Source organism: Eschrichtius robustus, chromosome 9, assembly GCF_028021215.1.
Source record: "Eschrichtius robustus isolate mEscRob2 chromosome 9, mEscRob2.pri, whole genome shotgun sequence".
In the NCBI taxonomy this organism is placed as follows: Eukaryota; Metazoa; Chordata; class Mammalia; order Artiodactyla; family Eschrichtiidae; genus Eschrichtius; species Eschrichtius robustus.
This window is the reverse complement of record NC_090832.1, coordinates 30,156,934-30,176,243: the sequence shown is the minus strand read 5'-3', so window position 1 is coordinate 30,176,243 and position 19,310 is coordinate 30,156,934. Positions and strand designations below refer to the sequence as shown.

The following is a 19,310-nucleotide window of genomic DNA, read 5'->3' as shown; positions in this document are numbered from 1 at the left end:
TAGTTATTTTCTTGAAATAAACTCTTAATTCTTTTTCATCTTGCTCTGATTTTTGCATGTACTTTTATAACATTAAGTAGGGTTAAAATTCACATTTTTGCCACCAATTAAATGCATGTAACATTGCTTGTCTTTTTTCTCTTGGCGTATTTTTGGCTCATTTCTTTGTGTGTCTTATGAAAACTAAGATTTGGATTTAAATTATGGGCATGAAATTCTGCCTCGTTTCTTGGCCTGCTTGTTTGAGCTTTATTCAAAACAAATTCAAAACTAAATTAGTGGTCATTAAAGACAAAATTCTACGTATTTTGTAAGAATAGTCTTCCTTTAATAGTGTGTATATTTCAGCAGTCACTGTTTAATGAAGTATTGATCTCTCAAATGGGACAGTGTGTTTAAATTCAGGTAAAACTGTCCATTTGGCTTCTAATTCTGTGATCAAGACACTGTGAACATACAAGTTTCTTTACTTAAAATTTTTATTTATTATTTTTTATTGTAGTAGAGTTGATTTACAATGGTGTGCCGATCTCTGATGTACAACAAAGTGACTCAGTTATACACATATACATTTTTTTATATTCTCGTCCATTATGGTTTATCACAGGATATTGAATATAGTTCCCTGTGCTATACAGTAGGACCTTGTTGGTTATCCATTCTAAATGTAATAGTTTGCATCTACCAACCCCAAACCCCCAGTTCATCCCCCACCCCCTTGGCAACCACACATCTGTTCTCTATGTCTATGAGTTTGTTTCTGTTTTGTAGATAGGTTCATTTGTGCCATATTTTAGTGATATAAGTGATATCATATGGTATTTGTCTTTCTTTCTGACTTACTTCACTAAGTATGATAATCTCTAGTTGCATCTATGTTGCTTCAAATGGCATTATTTCATTCTTTTTTATGGCTGAGTAGTATTCCATTGTGTGTGTGTGCGCATGTTTGTGTGTGTATACACACACCACATCTTCCTTATCCATTCATCTGTCAATGGGATAAGTTGTTTCCATGTTTTGGCTATTGTGAACAGTGCTACTATGAACATAGGGGGTGCATGTATCTTTCTGAATTATAGTTTCATCTGGGTATATTCCCAGGAGTGGCATTGCTGGATCATATGGTAATTCTATTTTTAGTTTTCTGCAGAACCTCCATACTGTTTTCCATAGTGGCTGTACCAACTTACATTCCCACCAACCGTGTAAAAGGATTCCCTTTTCTCCACACCCTCTCCAGCATTTGTTATTTGTAGACTTTTTTAATGATGGCCATTCTGACTGGTGTGAGGTAGTACCTCATTGTAGCTTTGACTTGCATTTCTCTAATAATTAGTGATGTTGAGCATCTTTTCATGTGCCTACTGGCCTTCTGTATGTCTTCTTTGGAGAAATGTCTATTAAGGTCTTCTGCCCATTTTTCAATTGGGTTGTTTGTTTTTTTGTTGTTGAGTTGTATGAGCTGTTTGTATATTTTGGAGATTAAGCCCTTGTCTCTCACATCATTTGCAAATATTTTCTCCCATTCTGTAGGTTGTCTTTTCATCAGGTAGGATAATTCTTACCTGTCCTTCTTTTTGGAAGGCAGAATAGAACATGATAATTGGAGCTTGCATGACTCATGATTAACGTCTCTGCATAATCAGGACTTGCAAAACAAGTTTCTTAATGATCATCTAAATTTTCTCCATCAATTCAGAGGAAAGATAGGGTTTTGAAGTATTTTAAAGAAGTCATAAGTTAACTTTTTTTTTTTTTTTGATCTTTGGTATTACCAAAGTTTTTTCAAGGACAGATTAAAAGGTCAGATCATATTCTACTTTATACTTTGTTTCAATCAATAACAATATTCTGTCAATTGTGTCTTAGAAGTATCTATCAGAAACATCCTCTCAACTCTCCCCATGGCTCCTGTCTTAATTCAGGTCTTCACCATCTCTCACCGATGGATTGAATGACTCACTTAGTGAACTAGTATTTGGGAACTCTCTTAATCCATTTGGGCTGCCATAACAAAATACTCCAGGTAGTTTATAAACAACCGAAATTTATTTCTCACCATTCTGGAGGCTGGGGAGTGCAAGATGGAGGCTCCAGCATGGTTGTATGTGGTGAGAGCCAACCTCCTGGTTCAAAGCCAGTGACTTTTTCTGTGTCCTCACATGGTAGAAGGGCTAGGGAGCTGTGTGGGGTCTCATGCGTAAGAGCATTAATCCCATTTGTAGAGCCTTCATTTTCATGATCTAAGCACCTCCCAAAGGCCCCACTTCCTAATTCTGGGGGTTGAGGATTGTACATATGAATTCTGAAGGGGTACAAACATTCAGACCATAGCAAGGAGCGTCTATTCAAGGCTAGGGGTTAGTGATATACAAGATCAATGCCATGTCTGCTTTCATGGAATGCATACTTTCTCTCTTGCTGCATTAGGCTCTTATCTGTCTCTCAGTCCTCAACCTGTCCCCTTCCACACTACCTCCTGCAGCATCTCTACCCAGTCTGTTTCTTAAAATCCTTCATTGGTCTTCATTGTCCAAAGATTAAATTCCAAATTCTTTACCATTTATAAGGTCTTCATAATATGGTTCCTCTGACAAACCCCATGATGTTGAAGTACCTACTTTTTTCTAGATTTCGTCTTTGAAGCCTATGTCCTTTAAGACTTAGCTCAGAAGTCACTTGCCTCTGAACAAGTAGATTGTCCTCTGGACATCGACCTCACTGTATAGACCTCTCCTATAGTAGTCATGGTACCCTAAATATTATTCTTCCCTCATTCGACCATGAACAAATTAATAAAACCCCTAGAAAGAATTACTTTGAAGAATGCAAAGTTCTAACAATATCTAAAAGAATATCTATATCTACTTCAATCTTTCATCATATTCTTATTAAGCATAAGCTATGAATCTGGGACTGTGCAAACTAGATAGTAAGTAATCAATAGATGTGTTCTCTGGCATTACAATTACTACTTTAAGACTAAATTAAAATAATAAGAAGTTTCTGGTTAGTTATTTGGAGAAAGATGTTTTGTAAAGCCATTGGCATTAAAGACTTTTTAAAATCTTTGTTTTCTAAACCATAGAAAGCTTGTCTCATTCTGACTCTTGCTCGGAAGTATCTGTCTAGTTTGCTTGTGTGATCTGGAGCTTCTTTAGTCAGTCCCAAAGTCAAGCTATCATAGTCTTTCAGAAAGTGACATTCACTTTGAGGTGATTTCTACATATTCATTGGGCAGTTCATATAGTTTCTGGTGATGAATCATAGGAAAGAACCAGTGGGAAAGAAGGGTTTTATTATCATGTCCTTCCCTTTTAATTCTTATTTTTCTTGGGATTTTTAATAGACTTTTGTGGGTTTCATAGTGAATTTTATGCTTACATTTTAAGAAAAGTTTTCCTTTTCCCTTTTCTTTTTTTTTCAACTAATTACTCAAAAATATTTCTTCACCCTTCCATCTTTTGGTGCTAAGTTTCATATTAAGAGCATAGAAGATGTTACATAATAGGACAGAGATAATAATTTCTTTGCTAATCAGTTTTATTTTCATACTGTATGAATGTATGCACAGGATGCAAAAAAGAGTATAGTTAATCAAGCAAATACTTGATTTCCCCGATTGTAAAATGTCTAGGCTTAGAACTGAAAGCAAAAACATGGATTTTTGAAAGTGTAAGGATCTTTTTTTTTGTATTTGTATTCTTAAGTCAGAAGAGGAAAGAGTTACTTTGTGAGCTGGAAAGACAATGCTGTATCTTTAACATTTAAAACCTACTCTTAAGTAATGCCGCTTGTATCACAGTTTACACTTATGTAGTATACTCACGGTGTATATTCAGTAGACTTATTCTCACTTCCAAGCTACATATTAGAAGTTAAAATGCCTTGGATTCTGTAGGTTGCATAAATAGACCATGGCAATGTAAACACCCAGAGCGTATGACCATGGACTTGTTAATGTATACTGTTTACGCTCCATGTTAACTAAGGAATTTTTGAAACGGAATTTACTTTGCATATAATGTACCATTAAGACCATAATAATCAGACGTAGTTATCTGTGCTTGAAGTTAAATTGTGCAAGGCAATGGATGTGTGCTTTTACCTTATTTTAGAGGATGTATCACACTTTTTTGTCCAGAAATGGAGAGCGTGTCCTAAAAGTAAAAGTTATTTTCATTCTTTACCTTTTGTGGGTTAAAAACCACAAAGTTGAAATACAGTCTGCAAAGTATACTCTAAATATATAGGAGAAGTCTGTGAGCAATGCCGAAACTTAATTGATATGCTGAGAAATATATAAAACATACAGCCACTGGATTGAGAAAATGAAAATTAATATACGAATGTTTTAGCTAGCACTGTGCTTTGCCCCCAGAACCTGGTGTTTATTATTGTGCGTTTTAGTAGGAGACAGAAGCAGCATCAACTGGAAAAACATTTCTTAGTGAATTGAGAGCAGTATGACTTTCCAGTTCCTAAGTGGGAAACCTGGTTCTTTGGTTTCTTTGTTCCCAGTTAAGCTAGTCCCAAGCTATTTTAGCTGAACAGTTTACATACTAATGGAGTCTAGGGAAGTGCCTTTGGCAGCTGTTCATAGGATAATAACGAAATACACTATTTAATACGGCATGCTACCGCTGTAAAATGTGGGGGGTATTTTATAGAGATCTTGGTGAGCAGAGCTGTAGCCACTTTAACAAGTGTGTGAACCTGAATGAGGAAGTTGTATTTTCATATGAGACTAACTAGTACTCTTTTCTTACAGATAAAGAAAACGTGCACAGAATCAGATGTTCCAGAACCCCAGAATTCCAGGTACAGTAAAATAGAGGCCAAGACTTCCCTAAGAAAAATTACAATTTTGGAGAACTAATAAGACATTAGACTCCAGATACAACTGTGTTTTAAAACATTGAGTTGAAGAACTTATCTGTATGGAAATTACACATTAGACTGGCTAGGATGCCATTAATCATAATATTAATAAAAAGGACACTGATTGAAGTCAACTTTAAAGAACAATAGTGGGAACATCTCTAGGAACACTTGAAAATATATTCCCTTAGCATTCATTATTGTAAGTTCACCCTCATTTTTCTTTCTAATCTCTTCTTATAACGTATTCACATTTGAAATTTTGCCAGAAACTGAATGCCTCTTAAATCTGTGTTTACCAAAAATCTACCTTTTTTTTTTTTAATCAAACATTGCTAGATTTTGAGAATGCCGTCAAAGAGAAAAGATAAAAATTAACTTGGCATTCTCTTTATGGTTATATAGAGCTTGAAGAAATGATGAATTAAAGTGGTCAGGCCACTACCTACAGGAATTTAGCCCCATTTAGTTGTTTATGGTTGGACCAGGTGCCTAACAGATATTTTTAGGTCTATATGTTTTCACTGTTTTTATTTCAAAATTTTAAATGGGTAAGTAAAAGTATTTTAAATATCATAACAATAGTAAACGCATATCCTTCATATGATATAAATGATATAACTTAACTTCTTGCATTAAGAAATTTGTGTTTAACGGTGAGATGGGTGTTAGTTTATTTTGTCCTACTTGCTGCAGCTTATCATGTATGTAGTGAGTCTCTTGGTATAGTAAAACAATACAGAGCTAGGTAAAATGTTAATGACCACCATATTTTCCTTTTGGAAAGCAAGTATATGTTATACACAGTCCATTCACAGTTTGAGTAAATCTTCCTTTGTTTTATGTAATATGATATTCTTATAATTAATTCCTATATATATTATGGTGAAATGATTGTGTGTGGTCTTTTCTTTTGGATCATCAAAAGTATATAATATGATATAGGATTTTTGACGTATGATCTTTGTCTTTTATGATTAGATATCAAAATAGAACCAAATAGTTTTAGCTTGTTGGAGCTTTAGGAAATGGATGGACCATTAAATTTTTCCTACAAAGCAAAGGAATTCCAGGATGCGTGGAGAGGGGAGACTCAAGCTCTATTCCTTGTGGACATTTCCTTCCTGACCATTTTGCTGACCTCTATGAGAAACCCACCTATGACTTATATTTAACTAATTAGATAATCTTTGCACGTAGCTGGTCTTGAGGGTTAGTAGGGAAAACAGAACATACAATTATATTCTTTTTATTAATATTGTATATCAAAATGTTTTACTCTTTAGGCTGCTCAGGATTTTTGGACAGATAGTGTTGTGCTTGAACAAATTTTAAACAAGCAGAAAGCCACCAAAGTGATTCAGTGTTTTCAATTTATATCAATAAGTTAGAAAAGAAAGAGAGAATTCAGATCTCAATGTATTTAAACCTGGAATTAGATCATTCTCATTTATCTAGCAAATCCCAGCCCATATGGCCTTAAAAGTGCAATTTTATTTTTAAGATAAATAACAGTTGTTTTTAAAAGATTGTTTTAAATATATTTTGTTATATATTATTATTATATAATAGAAACTAATTGGAAAGTGTCTTGACTTCTTGGAAACTACTAGTTGGTTGCCATGGATTAGCTGCTTCTAAAAGTTTCCTAATCTGCAATATATGGGTAAAATTAGGCAAATCAATTTCTAAGGATTCTAAAGCTTTGTGATATAAAAAACAAACACATAAAGCACCCTTGTTTATAAAAACCGGAGATGGAAAGGCCTTCAAGAAAACTTAGAATCATTTATTGATTCAGTGTTGCCCAGACATTTTGATAGTGTCTGGTCCCTTCTCCTAACTTCTGGGGCAAATGACAACCTCCACACCCTCATAGTGTCAGTAACAAAAAGAGGTGGCTATTCTTGGATTCTCTATTTATTCATAGATATTAGGTCTGGGAGTGGCAAAATGGCATTAAGTCAGTGCAGTGATGGAACACCAAGAAGAGAATAAAGATACGCTAAAGAACATCTTGCACGAAAAGGATACAATAACTTACTGAATAGTCAACGAATCAAGGGATGCCAAAATTAATAATTATTATATGCATGTACTGAGGTTCAGTTTTTATAAACAACCAGAAAAAACATGAAGATGCCTTTATTATAGATACTGGGCAGCATTACTTTTGCATATACATGTATGGGTACATTCTTTTTTGCTCATTAAGAACCACAAACATTCATGTATTCTCTCTCTCTCCCCCATGCCTCCCTCTTTCCCTCCCCTGTGTGTGTGTGTATATGTGTGTGGGGGGGGGTGCCGGGGAGAGAGAGAAAGAGAAAGAGAGTTAAGGCCTGGGGCTAGGTAATTCTATTCTAAACAAATCTATAGTAAAGAACTGAGCTCAAAATGAAATACGGTATCAGCATAAAATGCATGGGAGCTGGAGACCCACTGCCTTATAAAATGCTCCCTCACTTGGAATCTAAAACTAATATCATTCATTTATTTAGCTAGCTTTATAGTATGTTGGTTTTGGATTTGAAAAGATTAGAATAAATGCAGATGGAAAGTGTTTTTACAGTAGGGAAGTAATTAAATTGGGCGTGGAAACTTTGCCAGGGAAATTTTTGGAGTGACATGTGTATCAGCAAATTCTTTGTCTTGCTTGGCCTTAATTCCTCTTTTGGAAAGAGATGCTTGGCCCGCAGATGTGACTGATAGATTAGAAAAAAGAGAATTTACAAACCCATAGAATATAAGGAAGGTAAAATATCTTCTTAGAAATAATATTATGTGTATATACCGAAAGTCAGACGTTAGGGACAGTATTCTCTCAGTTTCTTAAGACTGTATTGAACTTGATGTCATATGGAAAGGGATAGAATGTGCTTCATGGAAAAACTGACATTCCTTAAATGTACTTTTTTTTTTTTTTTTAACTTTCCTCTGTGTCGTAACCATGTTGAGAATGTAGTGTTGTTGGCCTTTGTTCCTAAAACCCATGTTAACCTTCAAATGGGTACATGAGAAAACTAAAATTTGTATTTCTCATGCTTTACCTTTCCCTAAACTTAAGTCTATTACTAGACAGACCATCTTAAAACAAAATCTGAATTATCATTTTTATGTTGATCTTTTTCTATATTCATGGTGACTTTATTTGTGTAGATTTGTGTCTAACATGAGCCATCCCTGAAAATACATGGTTTTTGTTTAATTTAAAATAATAGATATCTCCTGGAGTGAAGTTAGAAGTTTCTATGAGTCTCACTTTTTTTTTTTAACTCTTCTACTTTTCATTTATGATATGAGATGAGGAAATAATTTATCTCATTCTTTAACTGCATTCTTGGCAAATATCTTAGAGTGCCTATATGTTAAAATAGTCCCCATAAATACCCGAATGATTTCTCTGGTAAACTTCTGTTTCTCTTTATTTTTTTCCTTTTTGGGCCACTAACTAGTAGAGCATTTTCACCAAGAAGAGATCAAGAACTTAGAAAGGAGATAAAACTCAAATCAGACAGTTTTGTTATATACTTGTTTTGTTAATTAAGGAGTAAATGGAAATAAAAATTTTGGTGAAATTGAGCTCTGAAGTGGCTTCTGGGAATTATACCAGTTCTTTTCCTATTATTGCTCTGTCTCACTGTGGCTACAGTATTGCCAGCAGATTACAGTAAAGAGATCTAAAGGAGAATATGAAAATATATATATAGGAAGTACTTATGGTACATATGAGCTAAGATGAAGATGATAGTTTTTGCACGTGGAGAATAAAAAAGATTCTGTGGGTAATGGTGAGGGTACCCTAGTCTATACTAACTACAATTATCAAGAGAAAGGCCGAACAAATCTCCAGCTTTTAAGGAAGCACTGGAATTAACCTCAGCTTAATATCATAATATTTAAGTGAGCCTTAGGAAGTTTATCTATTCAATGTTTATGTGTAAAAGCTTAAAAAATGCAACTAATTCATCTTATGTAAATAGTTATGATATGACAGTGTTATATTTAAAGTATTAAGTTATACATGATTATTTTCTAGCAAAATAATTATTGCAATAATTCCAGAAGCCTGAAATGTTTATCTGTATATAATTGCCTGTCAAAAAATTAAATGCTATATTGTTTTTCATAGCAGTGAAAGCTGAGGGCCCCTTGGTGAAAACACACATTTTATTTCACTGTGTCATATCAGAGGTCGATTTAGCCCAAAATTCTGTCTCCAAGAAGCATCAAAAATTATTAATACCAGGTTGCATTTCCTCCAACCTGAAAATTTCAAGATGTAGTTCCAATAAACTTCGATTCTTTCAGTAACACAATCTAACTGTATAGTCCATGGAATTATTTAACCATTTCTTTGACTTAGTAATACATTATTGACTATCTTCAGATCCCGAGATTTTATTCTTGATCAATTTTTGCTTTCCTTCCATTTCATTTTTTTTTTTTTTTTCACATATAATCTCTGTTCACAACTCTTGACGTAGCCCACCATGTCTAGAATGCTCTGGCCACTTCCTATTACTCTAGCCTCAGTGTCAATCAGCCTTCCCCTGTAAGAAGATCTGCATTTACAGATGCCGTGCTCCTCCCTCCACAGAGGCTGGACTGCTCCTTCCCCTCTTGCACTACCCTCCCCCTCCCAGCTTTGCTCACCTGCTGAATTTCAACTCATCCTTCAGATCTCTGCTCGGTACTTCTTCCTCAGAGCAGCCTTTGCTGCTTCTGGTCCCACCGTCATCAGGGCCTCATGGCCTTCTCCTTCACAGTTGCCTCGTTTGATTAATGCCTGCTTCATGCACTACACTATAAGCTCCACAAAGTGAGGGATCATCTCTGCTTTCTTTTGCTCCCCATTGTAACATTAGGATATAGCACAAGGCCTGGCACAAAGCAGGTCCTCAATACATACCCATTAAGTGAATGAATAACTTCCAAATACACAAATCCAGCTTGCAGTCTCTCCTGGAACTTCTCTTGTAACCACAAAGTCCTAATGTAAGGGATTTTTAGGGATTTTTCTCGGCCATCTCAAACTCCCTTTGTATAGAATGATTACTTTCCATCCCCCAGGATCTTTTCTTTCCAGTAATAATTCTCTCAGTTGTCCTGCCTCAGAACTTCAGAATAATCCTTGACTTATTTCTCTCTTTCCTTTCCCAAATCCCGTTGGTCATCAAATTGTATTTAATTTTCCTCTGTTGTGTTTTGAATCTCTTTATCCTGCCCCTTCCCGCTGCCACTATGAAAGTTCAGGCTCTTGTCACCTCACCTCTGAACTGATACAACAAATCCCCTATGGCTTCCTTATATATAGACCTTGCCTTTCTAGTCTGCCGGGTTGTGGGACGAGCCTTTCTTAAATGATACACTTTCCATATGGGATTGTTCGTTATTAGACAGACAGTATTTAGTAGACATTTAGAGTATACACAGAAGCAAGAACAAATAACTTTAAAAGTGAAAGTGTGTGCCAGAGGTAAAAATAAGGACATATACTATTCATGCCTAATTGCTGTCCATAAGAGGTCAAGGATTACCTAGGCTACCTGTTATCCACTCTCTTATTGCCCTTATTCTGGTGTGTTAGATGTTCACTGAGTCTCATTTCATTTTCTTCCTTAAGCTCTAGATTGACAGAAGAGTTTTTGAATTTAACATGGTCCCTAGAAAGTAAATTCCAGGAAAAAAAATATACCAGTCACATAGGTACCTTGATTTTCATTCCCTTTTCCTGTCACCATTACCTACATAGACATAAGAGTGAAATACGATATTTGTGTACTGTACAGTTAGTTAGCCGAGAGCATCTGTTTAGGAGAGTACTTCCCTGCTAGTTCTACAGATGAGCTCATTTCACTGAGGAATAGTCAAGAATGATACACCAGAGTGTAGCCTGAATTCTGAACACGGTGGGCCAGAGTGGTTAGGAAGAGTTGCATGGAAGATTTAGGGCTACAGCTGGGTATCAAAGGAGAGGTAAGATTTGAAGAAATGGGAGAAAGAGAATCCACAGTGAGGTTAAGGGGGAAAAGAGGACTAGAAACTGAAATTGAAAGGTATCTTTTATGGATGGTTGGTGAGTAGTCTCATTTGATTCATATGGAGAAATAGTCGATGAGATTGGAAAATAGGTAAATTCGCATAGATTGTGGTTGGCTTGGATTTCCTGTTCATCTCTTACCCACCTGTGTCCTCACTGCTTGGCTGCTTCAGGGTCTTTATCTCTCTTTATGACGGCTGGCTGGCTGCTCAGTCTTATTTTTTCTCCAGGACCCACAATAGGAGGAAAATATCCATGTGACACTGCTCCCGATTTTGTAATTTTTACCTCTTCAGACACCCAGATAAGAGATTCTCTCTCTCTCTTTTTCTTTATCTCAGTTCCAAATGTCCATGGAAGGGAATGGTATCAGAGTGGCTTTCAGGAGCCACTTTAGGAGCATATGAATCAGTGGTGAGAACAAATTCCAAGAAAAGGATGCTGAGCAGATAACCCATCAGGTGCCGTCTGCTTTCTACCTCTTCCCTACCCAGAGTATATAACCCATCTATTTCCTCCAACACCCCTTCCCCAAGCCCTTCATTTTATGTAACCCAGCATATATCACTCGCTCCTTCCCTAATTATATATAACTCACTGGTTATCTGTTTCACTAGTATGGCGATTTGGAGCTCGATTTTAGGTCAGGTGTCTACAAACTATGATCTGCAAAGTAGAGATCTCTTGCGAGAGCATTAAGTGGAGTGACAGCCGGACTTCAAAGTAAGAGGAGCTCCATTCACCTCTTTCTGTAAACCCTTCTACCAATTTTTGACCTTCCTGTCCCCGTCCTCAAACTGACCAGTTACTATTCAATGAACCCAATCTCCTTTTCTGCTCTCAAAAACCAATCCAAATAGAAATTGTTTTCTCCATTTCCTGTGGTTAATCCAGTTGTTAGATAATTGATGAATGTTCTTCATGCTGCAATTTAAATGATTTACTTTTCTGAAGGTAAATTTGCCAAAATGAGTATCTAGGTTTGGACTTTCTTTCTTTTGAAACCAACTCTCAAACCTACCTAAAGAAATACAATCAGCCATCAATCACTTGTAGTCCAAACTTGAAATTTTGGCCACCTCTCTTTCAGGTGTTAGGAGGTCACCAGTGAATTTCTGATCAGATAATAATATTATTAAAATTGTATTTGCGATGACAGATCAGCCAGGGCACAGGTGCCATGGAGGCAAGGAAACCAACAGTGAGACTTACTTAAAAGGCCTGAGAGACATTTAGAAAATTGTGGTTATTTTTGGAGAAGATCTTATACACCATTTTTTTCATGGTTTAAACATATTTTCTAAATTTTCTACATCATGTATTTATTTTTTTGTCTTAAGAAGGTGAAATAATGGATTTGGCTTGAAATCGTCATGGTGGCAGTGGAAGGATCTGGATTCTTCTTTCTGACAACCTGCATTATCCTCCCAAAATAAGAAAACTCCTGATTTCCTCACATGTATTAGTGATGAATTCCAGAGAATGGCTATGTTCCTGGTCAGCCTCTTCTATACTAAATTGAGTTCCTCTGAAGTCTTTATGGTTAATGATCTAAAACAGTCTTTCCGGAGACTGTTAGCTGCTTTGAATTAATTTGGTCAGAGTAACACATCACATAAAGTAGCATTTGTTTAGTGATTTTTATCCAGAGGATCAGAGGAGCTAAGATAAGACTCTACTTTGCATCACAGTAATAATTAAAATTGTTATGCATTGTGAGTAGAAACATTGGGGGTCCCATTTTATGTTGGACTGACTTAACATGAGAACAAACTGGAGGAGCTTAGTTTTCTTTTCAGCAGTTCAATTACAGGAACATTTATTCTTGCCCTTAAAGTTACCATTTATTGGGTATTAGCCATGTGTCAGGCACTGGTCTGAAAGCTTGAGATACTTCAGTGAACAAAATAGGAGCATACGTAATAGTGGAGTATGTTAGAAAGCGATCAATTCTAGGGATAAAAGGAAAGATGAGGAGTATTGGGGAGAGTAGATTGTGATTTTAAATCAGATGATATTTAAGTAAAGGCTTGAAGGAAATGAGAGAGTAAGTCAAGAAGAAGGCTGGGGGAAGTGCATTCACTTCAGGTTGAGCAATGCACAGACCCTTCAGTGGATGCCTGCCTGGCATGTTCAAGCAACAGCGGGGAGAATAGTGTGGCCAAAATGGAGAGAGCCCAGAGTTGCAAATTTGAAATAGCAACATTCTAAAAAAAGCTACTATTTCTAGTCTTTCCCATATTTTGAAAATATTTACTTGGAATTTAAATAAATCAGTTGCAAATATTTGTTCTTGACTCATTGGTAATAGTCTCTGGCAGGCATCTCATCCATCACTGCTACCAGATGGGACTGATCCACAGCCAGGAACACCTCTCTTTGCCACACCACACACATTCTCCAAGACCAGGGCTCTCTCCTGATCAGAAGGCTTCAAGCGTCTTCATCAGCAGAGCTCAAAAGCCTGAAGCCTGTTTTGTTTGTTTCTTTTTTTTTAAGTAATGCTCCTAAAGTTTCAGCTGTAAATATAGATGAAGGCTTAGTAAAGATTCTAAACATTTGATTCGTAAAGGTGCAGGGATTCTGCCATTATCTCACATTTAATCATCACATCTCAGTTGTCTTAGCAACCTACACAATGTTCTCATTTGCTTTTCAATAAGCCAAGGGATGAATGGATTCTTTGTTCATGAGTTTATGAATTTCTATCACCTGATACTTGATGTCTTTCTGGCATGCTTACTGTGCCAGATAACTGTCTCTATTTTCTTAAAATTCACGGAACCAAAATTAAACTCTGTTTTTCCTAAAAAACTAAATTTCTAATGGGAAACTATCCAACCTCAGATAAACATAAATAAGCTTATATTATAAAATGTTTTTGTTGTAACTATAATTAATTTTCAAGGCTCAGCAAACTTGGCAAACTCAGTTATCCAGCAGATTAGACACATGCAGGCATATTTGTGAACTAAAGAGAAAGAAAAAAGCCTGATGACAAATCTAGGTGTCATAGAGTCGAGTCCCCCAAAATCACAGCTTGCTTCTCTCTGATGCTGTCTTGGAGTGTACGTTCTCTTACCTTATGTATATCTCTAATTTTCGAGCTCATACCGTAATAAAGTGGATGTGGGCATGCTTACACGGCATAATAGGCAAATGTGGTAGACTGCCTGAGTTCAGATTCCAGCTGTTTGGCCTTGTTGTAAGCTACTTTACTTCTCTGTGCCTCACATATCCTCACCTGAAAAATGGGATTAATACCATATTCTCCCATGGGGTTATTTTAAAGACTAAATGAAGCAATATAGGGAAAACACTTAGAGGCATACCTGCTACATATTAGGTGAATTTAAATGACGACTCTTATTACAAATACGCGTAGTGTTGGTATTGATAAGTGACAGTGTAACAATAAAAAGAGACAGGAAAATAATGAAACATAAATGTAAGAAAGCAAAATGCTTAATCATGTGGGATGTTTTGGCTATTAACGCTAGAAGCCCTGTATGCTTTAGTAACCCCTGAGGGCAGCCCTTCGTACAGTGTACTGATTCTCATTAGTGTTGATCACCTTGATTCTATAAGTAAAAGTTAAATTGTGTTTATCATCATAACACATTTTAGAATTATTTCTATATAAAGTGATTTCCTTTTAAATGTGCTATTGCTTAAAATGGTGTACATCTTAGCGACAGCGAGAATTTGACTAAACCCTAACGAGCGTTCTTTGAAGGTTCTTGATAGCTGAGATTTTGGAGAATTATTCCTTTTTTCCACTAATAGGAGCAACTCAAGTGTCTGGATCATTTAGAGATTTTTTTTTTCAGTCCAGTTCTGGTACCTAGCACAGTACCTGCCACATAGTAGGAAATGAGTAAACATTTATTATATGAATGAATGAATGAATGAGCGGCCAGTTTTTACTTTTTTGTTTCTTTTTTGGTGAGAAGTTCTTCATGCCTTTACACTATTCTCACCACGATATGCTGCATTATAGATGATAAGGCTTAAATGTCATTTGTAAACAAGGGCAAATCCAAGAGAGGCCTCGGTTTGCTGTAGCAAGGAGAGTGACTCTACATCCCAGCTTGCCCCAAGTACAATCCCAGTTAACTCCGGCTGTCCCAGTGTCCCCTCTGGTTAGAGACACTTGACTTTCAAAAAATCCCAGTTTGCCTGATAAATAGTATGATCACTCTAATTCAGATCATCATGCCCTTACCAAACTTCTTGAGATAGAAAATGTGACAATCAATCTCTCTTTCTCCATCCCTCCCTCCTTCTCTCTTTCTTCCCCTTCCTCTGTGTCTTCTTCTCTTTCCTGTCTTAGGGGTGACTTTTATTATGGGACATGGCACTTTTATCTTTAAAGTAACACTGTGAAAATGCTCCTTGAAACAAAAGATCACATAGGAAATGATTGTTCTGTTCTATAGGCTTGACTTAAATAGGAGCTTGTCTGTTGCATTCTGTCATGTGATTAATTTGTAGACAGTCCATGCTTCTCAAGAATAATACCATCTTTTCAAGAACATACCCAGTCTTATGACATGACGTGATATAATCCTGTATTATTTATCCTCCCCCCGTGTTACCCATTTTTTCATTTTCTACTATTCTTCTGATGGAAGATCCAGAGTCCCAACTAATGGGGATGTTACGTATCATGCTTGGGAAAAAGATGACTAATGTGGTTTGGCAGGATGCCAAGGGAGCAACATACCCTCCTGCAGCAGCTGCTGTGGGAGCATCGTGCCTGGCATCCAGCACGAAACAAAACCGGCTGCTGTAGCTCAGACATGGATTTTTACATAGTCTTAATCATAGTGTTTCAGAGGTGCTCTTGGGGGTAGTTATTGTTCTAAGTTTCTCATTATGTATTGTTGTTTATTTAAAAACAATGCTGATAACCATGGTGGAGAGAAAAAATGAGCTGTGTGTGTACATGGCTAGATGGCCCACTGTGTGGATGACCCACCAGTGTTTCTCCAAAGGGGATTTTAAGAGTCGATTCTTTGCTACGCGGGACTGTCCAGCACATTGCTGGACCGTCGGAACCTGGCTTCTTCCAAATCTCAGTAGCAGCCCCGTCACTGTGAGAACCCCAAACTCCCTGGTGTGTTTTCACACGCTCCCCAGGTACCCAATAGATGGCTGATTGTAATCAGAGGAGGCCACTATGTATCTTAAAAAATTCATATGTGTCTCCTGGAGGGTTTTTTTTTAAAAGATTTGAGAAATACAAGGTTTAGAAAATGATGCTAGGGAAGCCAGCCTTCCAGAAGCCCAGAATGAGTCACTCAACTTTGTTGGAAAAAGCGCTCTCTTCTCTTCTGTAGCCTCTGACAGTTAACCCCAGCTGTGGCTCTCACAGACACTTGACATTGGAACAAGGGCATCCAGTGAGAGTATAGACAGCAAAACACAGCTCTTCAATAACTTAGCAAAAAAACTCAAGGTCGGTGTCCCAATAACATCATTTGACTGTAGGTACTACTTAGACAGTCAATAAGCCCCAGAGTCAGAATTCAAGGTCTTTTCCTGACAACGGGAAAGAGCAATGTAAGGTTTCAGAATTATTTTCAAAATTTCTATATGTTCAGTGCCTTTTACTCTTTCCATTCCATTTCCAATCTATTGAATTTCTTCTGACAAATTCTTGGTATTAGGGCATATGAATTTTTATAAAATCGAATTTTACTTTATGGAAATGTTTTTCTTCATGCAAGGGGAATTAGTGATCTTTGAGGAATATTAGGAATAGTTGGCTTATAAGTATTGATAACCTCTCCTTGGTTTCTCATGTATGAGTGCTCTAAAAAGGGAATGAAAAGTCTTTGGAATTAATTTATCTTACTTGCATGTGCAATATACTCCCACATTCTTTACATTGCATTCTTTTGTGCATCCTTTCCCCTATGGTCATGCATTGAGGGTCCTTTTTAATTAAAGCAGTTGAGTGGCTGCTAAATAAAATTGGGAAAAAGAGAAGACAGGCAAAACGGAGGCTTATCTTCAGGTCAAGAATCAGATGAATAGCAAAGGAATGCTTGTTTTCCATCCCTGCAATTCCCGAGAGTAACCAAACTGGTTTTACAAACCATGTGAATTGATTCTATGTGTCTTGGGAAGGGCAAGGGGGTTGTTTAAACTAGTTTATTTGAAATATTTTGAGTTTTCTACTTTTTAAATAATGTTACCTCTTTTTTACGGGAAGGAGTTTTATGCAGTAGACTTTCATTAAATTGAATTTTCACCGCCAAAGTGAAGCTGCATATCTGTCGGTTGAACTCTCACTAACTGAATGACTATCAGGGCAGGTTTCCATTTCTTCTTATTTAGGGAGTCAGATTTATCCAACTGCTATTTTTTTTCTTCATATTTTCATGTTACTTTTACCCAGCGGGCTTTTCTGTTGATATTGTCAGTAGTAAGAGTTAAACTTCTGAGTCTGACATGTGTTTCTTATTTCAAAGTTCTCTCCTAAAATTGCTCTCTTTGCATGCATGCTATAGGTTTATTTGAAAACTTTGGTTTTAGCACAGTCCAAAATTTCGATGGAACTGTGGACATTTTCTTGGGTAAATTGTCCATACTGTAGAGTGGGAGGGCGGTTTCCTAAAGAAAGTCCTGGAATGACTTCTCTGAAAAGAGGCCAATTTGCAGATTAAAACTGTATTTAGTAAAATCTTGCCCCCCAACTGTTAACTTGTAAAATGTGTATATAAACAAGAAACCTGCACAGGGTTATTATAGCTGATACACTTGGTACGTGATGCGGGATGATTGATTTGTTTACAGATTAATCATAAAGCATGTGGATGAAAGTTAATTAAATAAGAATAAGGTATAGCATCACTACATGGTTATTTATCTTCTGGCTAAATGTGTGCCTTCCAAGGTCTGCAGTCTTTCAGGCTTCTGTTTAGAGCAGTGCCAGCTCAGGTCATGCTAAATCCAGGTCAGAATCTGAAAGGAATCAGCTTGCTTTGCTAGTGGATTTTCTGGGCATAATTTATACATGCTCAAATTTTTTTTCAGTGTCAGACCAAGCGTATTTATGTTATAATTTATTCCTCATTTAATTTGGAGCAAATATAAATTATTCCTAATGAAGCATTAGGGACAGAAGGAAATTACTTTTGTTAAACAAGTACTTTGGTATATTTTCCCCCTCTTTCAAGTAGAGGATTCCTGTGAAAAACCGGTATTCAATATTACTCATTATCTGGTTGGTTCACTAGATCAAGATGTCCGTGTGTAGTGTAGAAAGACGGCAAAAGTTAGGGAGTTAAAAACAGGTTGATACAAGCTGTTGAGAAAAAAAAATCAAATGAGAGCACTTATGTTTTAAATCAAGAATATGTTTTCAGTGAAAATATTTTCTAATGATTCACAGAAGAATGTTGTCAACTTTGACTACACTGCTGAAAATCAAAATATAAGTAGTTACATAGCATTGAATTCTGGCAGGAGTTTATACTGTGACATGAAGCAAAGTTCCCATTAAATGACAATACTTTTTATTTTTCTGGCTTTCAAAGTAGTTTTCTGACTTTTAAAAATGTTCACAGCCTTGTTTTTCTCCTCCACAGTATATGGATAAATTGGCAACATGCCCATTTGATTTCCAGAGTAGGTTTCTTAAAATAATTTTGATGGGAAGATAATTGTTTAATGACAGTGTATAAAGTTCTGCCACAGTTTAAACAAAATTAAATGAGAGAAAATACAAAGAGGGGGTTTTGTATAATTACTGGAAAAACATAGATGGAAGGAACAATTAGGCGGTTAGATCTGAAAAAATGGCAACATGGGTTTCCAAATTTTGTAACATCCATAAGGAATCCTTGCCTCATTCTCTGACATTGCTTAGTTTTTTACGTTTCTGAATCTGCACATCAGAATAGCAGTGCATTTATCTACTTATTTCTAGGTTTTTTGGGCTTATGTATTCTCTATTTAGAAGTTTCATATAAAAATGAAACACACCTACGTATTATGTGCAAAACAACATCATTACCAAAATCGATCCAGATAAAAGTGAGAAAATTACATGCGAGCCCCCTTGTGTAAACAGTCTGCACCAATATAAGGACTTTATTTAGCAAAATTCATGAAAATCGACTTCGCATTTTTGCCCTTGGACATCGTTCTAAGGTATCCCACTTAAGTCAAGGATAGTAATATAGCACACAAAGTGTTATTGGTTACTTTCTCTTTTAACAGTGTTACTTTTCTATATACCTTTGAGGTGTTCTAAATTATGATTTGGTTTCCAACCGACTTCAGTTAGCATCTGCTTCTTTTATGTTAAACTGTACACCTTTTCTTACTCACTTGGCATACATTCTAATCAATTCTAACCTCTTTGTAAGAA

The 19,310-nt window shown here is 36.3% G+C and overlaps 1 non-coding gene across 1 annotated transcript; it reads left to right on the top strand.

Moving 5' to 3' along the window:
• The first annotated feature begins 1,545 nt into the window (after positions 1–1,545).
• Positions 1,546–1,684, top strand: LOC137769761 (U8 small nucleolar RNA). The gene has a single exon (XR_011075073.1). It is a non-coding gene; the product is annotated as a U8 small nucleolar RNA (small nucleolar RNA).
• The last annotated feature ends 17,626 nt before the right edge of the window (positions 1,685–19,310 follow it).